General features: G+C 38.9%; 2 long non-coding RNA genes across 4 annotated transcripts in view; one reads left to right on the top strand and one right to left on the bottom strand.

The window, feature by feature from the left end:
* LOC116589226 overlaps positions 1-12,258 on the bottom strand; it is a 112,347-nt gene that overhangs the window by 14,466 nt on the left and 85,623 nt on the right. The gene's annotated exons all lie outside the window — the stretch shown is intronic.
* Positions 1-12,258, top strand: part of LOC116589227 — a 95,516-nt gene that overhangs the window by 3,771 nt on the left and 79,487 nt on the right. The window lies entirely within an intron of this gene.

The raw sequence follows: 12,258 nt of genomic DNA on the forward strand, positions 1-12,258 counted from the left end.
AGCAAGCAGAGAAGCCAGTAGATGACCTTTCTTCACCAAAGTAGGGTCTCAACCATTAGCCATCCAACTGCACCCCATGTGTAACTCACCAGTGGAGTGGCCAAAAGTGTATCTGCAAGGGAAGCCTGTTCAAGAACTCAGGATGGTCTCTTTCCCACAATTCCCTGGGTTCTTCTCTCACCTTATCACTACAGTCCCTCTTGTTTGTTCTTTGAGTGCCCATGAAAAGCCATTTTACTCTGCTGGCGTGTGTGTGTGTGTGTATGTGTGTGTATTGTTGTTGTTGTTTTTAATCTGGTAGAAAACATCTTGGTGACTAGAGCCATCAGGTAGAAGGACAAAAATCTGTCATGGAAGTCATCATTGGGTTTAAGAGTTCTTTGTAGGGCAGACGGGAAAATATGAACCAAAGCATAGTAGAACCATGGCTAGAGTAGGAGTGTGTATGAGATGTTGTGCTTGTAAATGTTGTCGAAGCTCTTTTGAGCTTTCTTGAAACTCTAGGGCCATGCTGTCCACCACAACTTCCTGGGGTGATGGGAATGTTCTGGATCGGTGCTGCCGTATGGTAGCCACCACCCATGTATGTGTACTGAGCACATAAAATATGGAGAGTGCAACTTAAGGACCAAAACTTTGTTTTTATTTAATTTTGATTTTAATGAATTGATCCTTAAATTTCAATAGCCGTATATGAGATTGCCTTGTATGATGGATGGTACCTTTCTAGGGTACCAGTTACACGGAGACATTCTGGGTAGTTTACATTTGCATCGTGTTTCCTGGAAGATATAAAGGGTATGGGCATACATGACACCTTCTTCTTCCAATATCACCCAAGTCACCAGTAAGAATTCTCTGGATATTTACTTATACTTCCTTGGGGAAATCAGCCCACAGCTGAGGACACTCTCAGAGCTGTCCATACTTACCCCTCTTGCCCTGAAATTGTCTGTTTACTTATATCTTCCCACTGAACGGTATACTCTGAGAAAGGGACTATTTTTGTCTCAGTCACCACTGTATACCGAGTGCAGACTACAGTGCCTACACAAGAGGTATTTGAAAAACACCAGCTGAACAAGTAGTTTTCCACATGGATTATTCAGAGGATCATAAAATGTCAAACCCAGAGGGACTCTTGTTATTGTAACACACCCCACTGCTGCCTCCTCTAAACCACTTTTTATTTCTTCCTTCTGACTGGCAATTCCCAGTGATGTTAGGGTGTCCAAGACCACCCCCCTTATGACTCAGTGAAACGTGGCCTATTCTTCTCAAATCCAGGGGTAATTCCTGATTGGTATAAACAGATATGGCTGTCTTGCCCAGTTCCCTTGACAGTAATTGGTTTAAAGCTGGACATATAACCCAGATCTGGTCTCAAAGATGTGAGGGGTTTCTTCATGGGAATGAGTTTTGGCAAAGTTTTACTCTTAAAAGGGATATAAGGAAGAAGTGGTCCATCTTTTGCTTGGATGTGAAGCCTAGAAATTCTGCTGTCATTTGTAAGCACTGTGGGAGCTGACTAAAGGTAAAAAGTTGGGGCAGGGGTGCTTGGGTGGCTCAGTGCCTTTGGCACAGGTCATGATCTCAGGGTCCTGGGATCTAGTCCCGCATTGGGCTCTCTGCTCAGCAGGGAGCCTGCTTCCCCCCTCTCTCTCTGCCTGCCTCTCTGCCTACTTGTGATCTCTCTCTCTCTGTCAAATAAATAAATAAAATCTTAAAAAAAAAAAAAAAGTTGGGGCAGATAAAGTCTTCGATAATGTTGAGCTGTATTAACCAACCAACCCTGAAATCTGCCCAGTATCTTCACAGTTTGTTATGGGAGATAGTATAGGGAAGACTCGCGTTGTGAGCTTACGTGATCATTGATAACCTTCAGTTCTTCACATGTTACCAGGGGTCTTGCCTTTTTGCTAGCTGGCGGCCAGAGACTGCTCTCAGCCCCTTCTTGTGTGGCCTTCTCTATGAGGCCAGTCACATCTCAGCTTGCTACTTCAAAACCAGAGAGTCTCTTCACAAGTTGGGTTATTATAATCTTATGTAAGAGAGTCACATACATCTTCTCAGCCTTGCTATGTTCTATGGATTAGAACTTTCTGGTCCTCCCCACACTCACACATGGGCTTGGTCATGGCGACTACCCCCAAGTCTTTGTGCCAAATCTCCTCAATTTAAAGGTGAGGAAACAGGCCGAGAAGGATGATTTGGCTTCCCCAAGACATGGTTTCTTGTTGGAAGAATTTGGAGTTGATGCTCCATTTTTTTTTTTTTTTCTCATCTCAACCTTGTACTTCAGCCACTAACTAGCTCTGTGACATTATCCAAGTTACTTAATTTCATTGAGCCTCAGTTTTCTGATTTCTAAGACCAAGTCGGTGCTGTCTACCTTGAAGAGATTGTTCTAGAGAGTTTTATATAGTAATATTTGTATGGGTCTCTCGTGCTTTCTGCAGATGTTAGGTGTTATAAAATATTATTTTATGCCTTTTTCCTTTTTTTTTTTCTACCATGTCATGTGGTCGCTGTCTTATTTCCCCAGTGAGAGGGAAGGGAGGACCAGAATGTCTGGGCTGTTCTGTTTTACTTTCAAGGTTTAGAATGTAATCTGTTATGTTGAAAATGATGGTGAGCAAAGGTGTTTTGAACCATCTCAGGAGTAAAACCTAGGTCCAGAGTCAAACAGGAATCCCTTCTTTAAAAGGTGCTAACATAACTCTGTCTTTGCTTTGGCCACAATCTCTGAACTTAAAGTCAAAGCAGTTGTATGGCTGAACTGAGCTCTGGGGACTTTCTCTGCAGCATTTTGGTTTTTGCTTTTTAAATCAAGGTCAACCAGCTCCAGGGAAGGGCATTTTTTGATGTCAGCTGATTGTCATAAATAGTACGCCAATCACTGCTTTAAAGGGATTCATGCTCAATGGTTAATGAAAATTCTTAAAGTGCTGTTGTTATGCTGTGGTTCTGGAAGTGAAATTCAGAAATTTCCATGGGTTCAGGATAAGTTCACTTCATAAAGTCTGCATGAAAATTGTATTCCTTCTTTCTGACCCACACTGAATTGTTTCATAGCAGAAGGTCAACAGGGTATGCCTTCTTTCTTACTACACTCTCAGACTGCTGTTCTTTGGGGACAGGAGTCTTTATACACTGGTGAACTCTCATGTGTGATATGAAAGTAATGTCTTATGATAGACTCTGACAGAGTTAAGAGCCGGACTATTGTACCCTTATTTATTAAGTTAGGCTCCTGAGGGAGACCTGTGTATTAAAAATGGTCCAACAATACTCCCTGACATTTCTCCTAGGTTCTTAGTTCCATGGTGCCATTCTGACCTTTACTGCAAACATGAGTTGCTTTAGATGAAATGATGGTGTAGGCTCTGCCTTGTTATTATAATAAAAAGGGTAACTTTTTGTGAGGTCTCATTATATATGAAGCCAAGCTTTCTTCTAAGCCTTTATGTATCATAAGTCACTTAGCCCTCTCCAATACTCTTGACATAGGAACTACAGTCCTATGAGGGATGTTTTCTGAACAGATACAGATATGCTGCGACTTAGGTTCCCCTCTTATTTTGTCAGCAGAATGTAAAATATTATTCATGATATTGGAGGCTGGAGGCAATTTTCTTCTTCTTTTTATCTCCTCACAACATCTAACTGTTGGATTTACCCTGGCCTCTACCCAAGTAAGAGAATCAGGACATGCAGAGTCTCATAGTTTATTACGGACACAACCCCAGGACTGTGGCATGAGGATCATCTTACATGCCTTCTTATTTTTTTGCTTATAAATAGTGTTCATCAACTATTGTGAACTGGGAGTTAATATAAATATGCCTCATGAGTTCTAAGTGATTATCTGATATTATTATGTGACAGATTTGCTCATTATGTGCAGATGTCTTATACATAACTAAAAGAAGAAAAGGATTATTTCTAAACTAAGATTTACTTGAACAGAATGATAATGTAAAATAAGTATACAATACTCAGTCCCAGTGACCTATGACTATTTATTAATGATTAACATATTTTAACATTCTTACTCTCATGAGTTTTTATAAAAGGTCCAGAGTTTATGCTGACCCCCAAATCACCGTGTGTCCCTTTCTCGGCTCATTTTGGTCACATGAGAGGCACTCAGTATGGTTTCTGTATCATACCCAACTCTACCACCGCTTTTTTTTATTGGATTACCATTAACTTGAACAGAGTTTTAGTTCTTCCCCTTGAAAAGTAAAACAGGATCGTGTACACTTCTAATTTTTACTCTAAAGCAACTACTAAACTCTATATTTTGAGTAATTGTGTTTTATTGGAGACTGGCAACTAAACCACCACCATCAGAATGGAAAAAAAAACAAAACAGTAATACTCTGTTTCAGTTGATGAGGGTTTTGGGGTGAGTTTTGGGGTTTGGGGGGATTTTTGTTGTTGTTTGTTTTTGTTTTAAGCTAGTAGGTATAATAGGTTAAATGACTGGCTTAAGCTGATGCCAAGGACTTTCTGTTGTAATAGACTGGGTGAATCCCACCTGGTTTAAAGTATCTTAGCATCATCAAGAAGCCATGAGAAACTAAAATCCAGCTTCAGAAAAATATCTGGAGGAAATGATACCCATATTATTTTGAGAACTATTTTTTAAAAAATATTTTACTTATTTGACAGAAAGAGAGTCCAAGCAAGGGGAGCAGCAGGCAGAGGGAGAGGGAGAAGCAGGCTCCTTGCTGAGCAGGGAGCCCGATGCGGGGCTCGATCCCAGGACCCCGGGATCACCATCCGAGCTGAAGGCAGACACTTAACTGACTGAGCCACCCAGGCACCCCTATATTGAAAACTATTAAAAGGACCTTGATGTCACAGAATTTCAGAGTTACATATCAGTAACTTGATAAGTTAAGTTCCTTATTCTCCTCATTGCTAGAGTGACTGGGGAACATGGAACAGTGGGTTTCCTTGGAAAGTTTTATTTCTCCCATGCACATGGGAGACTGTTAGAAACAGAGAAATGGACGTGATTCTTTGTATGGCATCTTCATAGCCAATAGACAGCTGACATTTTAACTGAACAGATAGGTTCATAAGTAGCTTGGGTGCTAACATATGGTGACATTTCCAATTATAGGCCCCTACTGTTGAGTAGAACTTCTGATTTTTTTTTTTTAAATTTACTAACACAAAACAAAACTCTCTTAATATCCATTTCTTTTGGTGTCCCAAGGAAGAGACAAAATAATTGAAGGTGTGTTAAGTAAAAAAGGGAAATAATTTATTGCCTTAGACAATAAACCAAAATATGTCAAGAAAAATAAAGGCATATGTATTGTGGGAGAGATTTGCTATCTTTCAAAGCCTTCTACCTGGCTTTGCTTAGAGCTCAGATGCCTGGATCAAATTAGTATATCCTGGGAGAAATCAGCAGGGCGGATTACATTCTGGATTGAAAACTCCTACAAGAGGCTTTTTGTCTTAGAATCTAGTTTGTGCGGGGTAGGACAGCTGGGTCCCCATCGCTAAGCAGATGCTTATCCAGGAAGTCAGAAGCAGGCATAAGAATGTGGAGAGAATTTAATTCCAAATTTCTAATGTGTTGTTTTAATTTTGAATGTGTGACTCCATGTTTGTGCGTGCATGTGTGTGTGTGTGTGTGTGTGTGTGTGTGTGTAAACTTCTCAAGAACTAAATTGAGGAAGAACTTTGGTAACTTTCATGATGGGCTACACTTGTCTCTCAGTGGCACAGCACGGCCACTCTCCTTCCCCCAAATCCTGCCTCCAGAATGTTCTGCTAGTCAGAGAAGTCTTCAGATTCAATTACTTGTCAGTATATCCTACTCCTTTTGAAGTTAAAGTTTCTGGTCTCAGAGTTCAAAGTTAAGTTTTAGGCATTCATTTCATTTGTAGTGTCTAGATGAAGTTCCCGACTGATTGGTGAAATTTCATGGCTTTGATTTCCCAAATCCCACGTCCAAAGAGCTTTGGTGTGACTTACAAGTCTCGGTGAAGACAGTGATTGCAAAATAAAGGACAAAAGAGATGACAGGAATGAAGGGCAGAAAAGACTGAGGAGAGCAAGCGACCAAGGCGAGGAATACGGGAGTAAGAAATTGTGACAAAAAAGGATAGGATGTGGTTTTTAAAATTTTATCCCTATTTGAGTATTTAAAGACCACAGCTAGTTTCTCAAAGTACTGATAAGAAGCCATTCAAATTAGTTAGGTAAAAGAGCTTGTAATTATCATTTAAAAAATCCTTGAGGATGAAAGTCAGATTAAGAAAAGGAAAACAGAAAACTTTTGCATGGGTCCTTCTGATAATAATCAAATAAGGTTACCTATGTCCATTAGACACGCTGTTACCTATCATACATAAATCAGCTGTCTCTTTCTCTTTTATTTTCTTTGAAGTATTATTTTAACTTGTATTTCTCTGTTATATTTTGCTTGGAACTAATACCTACAGATGTAAACTTGGCAAGATTATTTGAATTCTAATAGTTAATAAAGTGAAAAAAAGGAATGTTTAATTGATGCCAATAAATTTATTAGAATTTTGGCCTCAAAATGATCATTTCTGAGGCAGCTGGCTGGTTTGGTAGAGCATCTAACTCTTGATTTCAGGGTTATGAGTTTGAGCCCTACACTGGGTGTGCAGATTACTTTAAAAAAGTAAAGCTAAAGAAAAAAAAAAAGCATCCAAAAAAATGATCATTTCTTTGATTTTACTAATATTTTTTATTTTTTTTTTGAGGTTCTCTCAGGGAAAATTCCCTAACTAATTAACCTGTTGACATTTTAAATTAATTTTCCACCTAAGATATACCGTTACAATTAGATGGTAAGATTGGTTAGGGTCAAAGGCTAACCTGTACACGGTATAATAATAATACTATTTAAACAATGGCATCTACTATTTGACAGTTAATTTCTCCATGTATATATACTGGGAGAAGATGTTTATGGTTCATGTTAGCCAAGTTGGGCAGACACAGAAATAGGTCTGCAGTCAGCTAATAAAGATCTGCGTGTGAAAGCTTCATGTTGGTATATAGACTGTGGAATCCGTTTCCACTGGCAGTTGCTAAATTGTCATCATGGCATGAACATGCCAGTGGTATAGCCTAGTTCTACAAATTGTTGATTCTTCCCCCTTTTTTTCTTTTTTTTTTTTTTTTTAACCACCATTTATGACTTCTGAAATTCAGCTTTTTTTTTTTTAAACAGAGTTAGGAAGTTTCATTTTAAACACCATGCCACCATGTTTGACATTCAGCAGTATTCGGATTGTGGGGGAAAATAGGTTTTCATTATGAAATTAAATCTACTTTCTTCCACACAGAACTGAGCCTTGCTTCTCGTTTGCGGGCTAACATTTAAGTAGTAAAAACGATCTAATGGACAGTCTTAAATTTGACAAATATGTAGATCTTTTGAATAAAACCCTCCTAGATAGCACTGTCAGTAGGATTAACTTCAAGCTTCTCCGTGAACATGAGACAAGGAATTCATTAAAATAGATATTTCAAGCGCCTTGCTTGACAAATGAGAGGAAAATCAGAGTGGCAGGCCCAGACCCTAAGCTCTCATGGATACATGAACGGATCTGTCTGTAAAGTTCAGGGATTTACAGGAAGACAGGACGGGAAAGCCCTTTTCCAGCCTGATGTTAGAGAGCGAGGAAAATAGAAAGTAGGGCGGCAAATGCATCTGTCTCCTTTCCCATGTGACTCAGTTCACAATTAGACATTTAATTCTGTTACTATGGCTTGCTGATTTGAGGTTACCTTCAAAATCCCTTTATTATCTTCCCACCGTGGCCACAGTAGAATGGGCAGTGGGACAAACCAGAGAAAATGGTCTCCTGCCTTCTGGGAATTTCAGTCGGTGGGGAGAGCGATAGGTCTCTATAAATACAACTACAGCTTCTGTAGTTTCCACATTTCAAGATACACAAATGGCTAAAACATGTTTTGGAAAAATGTAGGGGTAGAATGAGCAAAAGCAAACACCGTATGAGAATAGGTCCAGAATGTTTGAATGAGTGCGAGCAGGTGACAGTATCTTCTCTTCTTAGTGTCCTCCCCTCAAAAGCTGGAAGCTCAAAGCTCCAAAGGCTCCCACCAAGTTGGCCCCAGGAGGGAATTTCAGTAGAAGGAGATGAACCACAGCCTTTTAAGGTTACTAAATCTTTCTTTAAGAACTCTAGGAAGTTGTAGCATTGAGGGAAAGGAGGACTTCTATTATAACTAGAGTTTTCAAAAGAACGAGGCAAATTTGTTTCTGGCAAATTAATCATTTTTTGACCATCTTTTGCATTTTGTGACCTAAGTCCACTGAAACTTGACTTTTTTCTTAAGCTTGGTGTACACAGTCACTAACACTTGTTTCGACTTCAAACAAGATGGCCCAAATTCTGAAATCTGGTATTTTATCAAATTACCCTTAATTTTTTCTCAGTGTGATTGTTTTTCACTGTCCAGTGTTTTGGAGTTGCACATGTCTGTCTAGTCCTTTCCTCTGAAGGCTGATCTTTGTCTCTGGTAGTTGCTCACATGTGTGTGCGTGTGTGTGTGTGTGTGCGTGTGTGTGTGTATTACCTTTTTAGAATAAATACGCAGGCATTCCCCATAATATATTTTCAAAATGTTTAGTAATTTATGTGCTAGAGATATCAAATATATATTTCTATCAAAGATCTTTTGAGAATTTCTTCTGATGACAAAATGAGAGATTTTGCATATTGAACTATTCTGAGTGAATGTGAAGCACTTAACTATTGAAAAAAAAAAAAGAGCTTCATAGAGTTTTATGAATCCAGATGTCCTTTCAGATTGTGAAATAGCTCAAGCTATTATGTAAATGTTTGGGTTGTGGTAGAAACCATAATATAGTTTTCCAAAAGGCATTGCTTCTTCCATTTTAAACTTATGTGCTCTTTGAGGGAAACTTAGACCATGTGTTTATGATTCATTTATACTTAACTCATCAAAAGAATGTTTCCTAAGAGCGATTGGGTATCCAACCAGTTTCTTAATCTATGTGGGATTTTTTTTTTAAGTCTTTTTTTTTCCCCCTCCCTAGAACCAAGAAGTTGAATTTGATCAAACCACTTGTTTTTTTGTCTTCTGCTTTTCTTTTTTTAATTTCCCATACTAGAGAAACTAAAAGATACAGTGGGCTCAAAGCAGTAAGTTACCTGCTATCTCATATGGAACAATTGCTCTCCTAAGACTGGGATTAGAAGAGAAATCATTAGCTACTAAGAAGTGAGATGTCTAGGGTTGCTAAAACAATTAGGTTACTACAGAATGGACTAAGACCTGATGTGATGAGTGGCAATGATTAAAAATGTAGTGGCATGTGCTGGCCATTTAGAAGTAATATTTCCCTTGCTTTATATAAATATGTTTAAAAATAATCTATTGGAGTGTGTAAAAGAAATGGGCTAACATGGTGACTATGGTTTATTGTACACTTGAAATTTGATAAGAGTAGATCTGAATTATTCTCACAAAAAAAGGATGATTAGGTGTTAACTAACCTTATTGTGGTAATCGTATGTGTGTGTGTGTGTGTGTATACACATAAAATCATTCTGTTGTATACCTTTAGAATACATAACATTGTATGTCATATCTCAGTAAAGCTAGGAAAAAAACCAAGAAAGCCAGTTAGAAATAGGCCCTTTTATTTATTTGTTATTAACATATAATATATTATTTGCTTCGGGGGTACAGGTCTGTGAATCATCAGTCTTACACAATTCGCAGCACTCATCATTGTACATACCCTCCCCAGTGTCCATCACCCAGCCCCCCTTTCCCTACCCCTCCACCCCCCAGAAACCCTCAGTTTGTATCCTGAGCTTAAGAGTCTCTTATGGTTTGTCTCCCTCCTGATCCCATCTTGTTTCATTTTTTCCCTCCCTAATTCCCACACCCCCATTCTGCCACTCAAATTCCTATCAGAGAGATCATATGATAATTGTCTCTCTCTGATTGACTTATTCTGCTTAGCGTAATTCCCTCTAGTTCCATCCACATAGTTGCAAATGGCAAGATTTGATTTTTTGATGGCTGCGTAGTATTCCATATATATATATATATATATATATATAAAATTTGCCACACACACACACGAACACACACATATACATACACACCCCACATCTTCTTTACCCATTCATCTGTTGATGGACATCTAGGTTCTTTTGTGGACATTGCTACTATAAACATTTGGGTGCACATGCATCATTGGATCACTACATTTGTATCTTTAGGGTAAATACCCAGTAGTGTGATTGCTGGGTCTTAGGGTAGCTCTTTTTTCAGCTTTTTGAGGAGCCTCCATGCTGTTTTCCAGAGTGGCTACACCAGTTTGTATTCTCACCAACAGTGCAGGAGGGTTCCCCTTTCTTTACATCCTCGCCGATATCTGTTTTTCCTGGCTGGTTAATTTTAGCCATTCTGATTGGTGTGAGGTGGTATCCCATTTGTGGTTCTGATTTGTATTTCCCTGATGCTGAGTGATGTGGAACACTTTCATGTGTCTGTTGGCCATTTAGATGTCTTTGCAGAAATGTCTGTTCATGTCTTCTGCCCATTTCTTGATTGGATTATTTGTTCTTTGGGTGTTGAGTTTGATAAATTCTTTATAGGTTTTAGATACTAGCCCTTTATCTGATATGTTATTTGCAAATATCTTCTCCCATTCTGTTGGTCGTCTTTTGGTTTTGCTGACTTTTTCCTTTGCTGTGCAAAAGCTTTTGATCTTGATAAAGTCCCGATCATTTTTTTTTAAAGATTTTGTTAATTTATTGGACAGACAAACATCACAAGTAGGCAGAGCAGCAGGCAGAGAGAGAAGGAAGCAGACCTCCCACTGAGTAGAGAGCCAGATGCAGGGCTCAATTGAGGACCTTAGGATCCTGATCTGAGCCGAGGCAGAGGCTTTAACCCACTGAGTCATGCAGGCGCCCCTCAATAGTTCAGTTTTGCCCTTACTACCCTTGCCTTTGGCAATATTTCTAGGAAGAAGTTGATGCTTGTGTTCTCCTCAAGGATTTTGATGGATTCCTGTCTCACTTTGAGGTCTTTCATCCATTTTGAGTCTATTTTTGTGTGTGGTATAAGGAAATGGTCCAGTTTCATTGTTTTGCATGTGGCTGTCCAATTTCCCAACACCATTTGTTGACGAGACTATTTTTTTCACTGGACATTCTTTCCTGCTTTGTCGAAGATTAGTTGACCATAGAGTTGAGGGTCCATTTCTGGGCTCTCTATTCTGTTCCATTGATCTATGTGTCTGTTTTTGTGCCAGTACCATGCTGTCTTGATGATTACAGCTTTGTAATAGAGCTTGAAGTCTGGAATTGTGATGCCGCCAAGTTTGGTTTTCTTTTTCAACATTGCTCCTGGCTATTTGGGGTCTTTTCTAGTTTCATATAAATTTTAGAATTGTTTGTTCCATTTCTTTGAAAAAAATTGATGGTATTTTGATAGGAATTGCATTCACTGTGTAGATTGCTTTAGGTATCATAGACATTGTCACAGTATTTATTCTTCCAATCCATGAGCATTTCCATTTTTTTTGTGTCTTCCTCAATTTTTTTCATAACTACTTTATAGTTTTCTGAGTGCAGATTCCTTGACTCTTGAATTAGATTTATTCCTAGGTATCTTACGGTTTTGGGTGCAATTGTAAATGGGATGGACTCCTTAGTTTCTCTTTCTTCTGTCTTCTGTTGGTGCACAGAAATATAACCCATTTCTGTGCATTGATTTTATATGAGACAGGCCCTTTTAATTTTTCAATTTTTTTTTTTTTCAGAGAGGGAGAGAGTGCCTACACATGCATGTTAGCAGGGATGGGGGCAGAGGAGGAGGGAAAGGGTGAATCTTAAGCAGGCTCCATGCCCAGTGTGGACCCCTGAAATCATGACCTGAGCTAAAACCAAGAGTCTGACATTCAGACCTTTGAGACACCAAGGCACCTTAAGATATAGGCCCTTTTTAAAAGATGGTTTGATAAGGCATCATCATAAACACTACCTCTGTACTCAGACTGGTTGAAACTCAAAGCACACATGCCACAGTGTTGTCCAGGAGTATTCTCTAGGGAAAAACAAGCGCTTTTAAAATACTTGAAGCAGAGGGCGAAAAAAAAAGTATTTTTTTATAGTTCATAGCTGATTTTCCCCCAAGATTTTGTAAGGTTGGAAAATTATGGATAGGCAGATGAATGCTGTCTTT

The sequence above is a fragment of the Mustela erminea genome, chromosome 4, assembly GCF_009829155.1.
Source record: "Mustela erminea isolate mMusErm1 chromosome 4, mMusErm1.Pri, whole genome shotgun sequence".
Lineage (NCBI taxonomy): Eukaryota > Metazoa > Chordata > Mammalia > Carnivora > Mustelidae > Mustela > Mustela erminea.